Below are 3,553 nucleotides of genomic sequence, written 5' to 3' on the forward strand. Positions count from 1 at the left end.
ATATATATATATATATATATATATATATATATATATATATATATATACACACACACATACAGCTATGAACTTCCCAAAAGCGGTTTCTTCACATTTATTCATTTACTCAAAGAAAATAACCATTTCTTTTACCAGGCTTGCACACACACACACACACACACAATGGGCTTCTTCACATCTTCAGTCTAGTATTTCACTCAGAAATCATTGGTTGGCCCAAAGTTATAGTAGGAAGAGTGCAGTGGGACTGAACCTGAAACAACAGTTTTAATATTATTCCTATGATTCTTTGCTGCCTAAGACAAAATACACAAACAATGCAGCACTACTACCAGCATTTTATTCAGATGAAGAGGCCAGGAATGTCCAAGGAAATGTTAGAAGACGTACTATCAATCTTTTGGAAAAAAATATAAAGATTAAATTTGAAAACCACCATATCATAAGTATAATATCTACATCAACACAAACACACACACACACACGGACACACACACACCTATTTACAATCATACACATATACATAGATAGCTAGGATTCTGTTAGGTAATCATAGTAATTGGCAATAAAAATGAAATCAATGTCACAAACTGAGTAGAGATACTTGTTTATTGTTTTCTTTACAACACAGCCAGATGTTACAACTCATCTCAGTGAGGAGTCGAGAGACATAACATCTGTCTGTGTTGGAAACAGATAATATATATTTATTATCGAACGCACATACTCAATGTATATGCTTTACTTACATTGAGTATGTGAGTTTGATAATGTTTACAACACTAGTGTTGCTTCTAATTCATATTTGAATATATATATAAATTTACAAGTGCTGGAAAGGATTCACCATCATAGAAGATTTTGAAAATGGTTTCCTGCAGCATCCATAAACAGCTGTGCACCTCTAACTATATTTAGGGGCACCTGGTATAAAATAGTGATATTGATGGTGATGGCCACATGCATGATATTGTCCTTCAGTTCCTGTAGTATGTGCGGACGTTTTTGTACACTGTGTTCTACAAGTGTCCCCAGAGATAATAAATCACACATTGAATGGTTCAAAGAATGTGGTGGCCATAAGTTTTGCTAGCTGTGTGTTTCTCAGACATGGGCTCACTGTATGGACACCAGAGAAGTATGGAAAGTCACCCTGTCCTGCTGGAAGAAGTACACCTGTCTTTCATCTTCAGTGTGTTGAACACAAAACTGGTCATGTGGACCAATATTCATGTAGACTTCTGTGTTGATAGAACTGTCAAAAAATATGAGTCCAATGATGCATGTCCTAAACACTAAACACCTTGTTCATACACAAGGTGTGGATTCTCCACTGCTTAGTACTGTGCATTTTGTGAATTTACATGGCTGGAGAGATGAAACCATACCTTGTCACTCATTATGTAGTGGGTGTAGTTCACCATCAGCAATGCTATTCAGAAGCCATGTGCAGTAATTTAATTGTTTTCTTCTTGCCATCCACTTTTAATTGCTGCACACATGCGAAATGATATGGCTTAAACTTTAGAATTTTCAACAGCTGTCGACATGACTGGCTTATAAGAGACTACTGCACCAATTTAAGATTTGACTCCTTTGGACTTCAAATAATTCTTTGATGAATATCCTGAATAACTTCTGGCTTTCAAATTGTTGGGTCTCTTAGTTTTGGAGCATTGTACTCTGACCCCATTGTGCGCCACTTCTCAATCAACATTTGTATTGTTCTCTTTGCCAACAAACCTTTAACCAGAAACTTGACTTTAAAAAATCTCATGCTTTTGGCTTAGCAGAACCTGTTCTCACATTCACTTCCACAATCTCCATTCTTTCTGCTATTGAGTATATCATCTTGCAGAAAAGATTAGAAATGTTCACTCAAAGAAATCTTAAAAATCAATTAATCTGTTGAGGATGCAGTGAAGATAACATAGCAAACAGTCAACTTGTGCACCATCTTAGTTTAACAATTACAAACATTCAAAATAACACTTTGACACTTGCAAATGTTAGGCTGGTAGATTTTTTTTGTGTCTGTAACTTTATTTCTGTATTTACCTTATGCTACGGAATCCAAGTTACTATTTCATGTACCAACCTGTATATATATATTCTTTTATTTACTTGTTCCAGTCATCTGACTGTGGCCATGCTGGGGCACCACCTTAAATGGTTTTAGTTGAAGAAATTGATCCCAAGACTTATTCTTTGTAAGCCTAATACTTTTTCTATTGATCTCTTTTGCTGAACTGCTAAGTTGCAGAGACATAAACACACCAGTATTGGTTGTCAAGCGATGACAGGGGGACAAATACAGACACACACAAATACATATATATATATATACATATATATATATATATATATACATATGGGGAAAAATACGTTCAAAAGAGAACAATTCGTACTTTTTGAGAGGTCTAAAAAGAGAGAAAGAATGATTTCTAATAAAGATTCATCATATTCATAAAAAAACAGCCAGAGCAAGTAATAAGAATATGAAAATAGTAGTTGAAAAATATCGTTATAGGTATACATATACCATACACAATAATAGAAAAATGGAGGAGAAAAAAATGTTGAATCAAAATTACATTTAATACGAAATAGGATTCAATACATACGCACGTTTCAAAGGACAATACAAATATGTAAGAAAAAAGTTATAGTAATTATAATTAAATTTATGCATTGTCATTTTCATCAGTGTGAGGAATTTTTGTAAAACATCAAAAAAAGATTAAATAAAATAAAGTAAATTAGAATAAGATACAATAAGGGAGAATACAAATGGGGTAATAGGGAAAAAATCGGATATTTACAAGCAAGTTGTAAAAGAGAAAAAATAACAGCAATAGTAAGAGAGACGAAAGAGAAAAAAAGGCTGACATATCAATGTATATGCACGTCTATATGTGCAGTAAACTGTAACATAAAAATAAGAATAAAAATCTAACAGATATGTTTTAAAAAATGGTAATAAGTCGAGACAAAGTATAATAAACAGGGCCATGTGTGTATAGTAGAATATAACGTAACAGGTGGACTAGTAGAAAAACCATAGAGAGTTATACATATACATATTAATATTGAAAAACAAAAAAAAAAATATATATATATATATATTTTTACACGAGACTAAAAGTGATAGGCAAGACTATGTTTGAAAAAGTTACAATATTTAACCAAAAATGTACATACAAGCAGAGAAAAACCCCAGAGAACTTACCAAGGAAAAAACATCAATTACAGACAAGACCGGCCGGTGTATTCAAGATAAATGCCTTACTCAAAAACTAGCTCGAGATAGGGGAAACAATCATAAAAAAGTAGGAACAGAAAACGAATATATGAAGGAGAAAATTATTATAAAATTACAAGTGATAGAATAAACATATACACTTAACACATAAGGATATAAAGTCGTAACACATATACATACACACACATATGCAACTATATATACATACACACATACATGCTTATAGATATATATACATACCTACACACACACACACACACACATATATATATATATATATATATATATATA

Source organism: Octopus bimaculoides, chromosome 2, assembly GCF_001194135.2.
Source record: "Octopus bimaculoides isolate UCB-OBI-ISO-001 chromosome 2, ASM119413v2, whole genome shotgun sequence".
In the NCBI taxonomy this organism is placed as follows: Eukaryota; Metazoa; Mollusca; class Cephalopoda; order Octopoda; family Octopodidae; genus Octopus; species Octopus bimaculoides.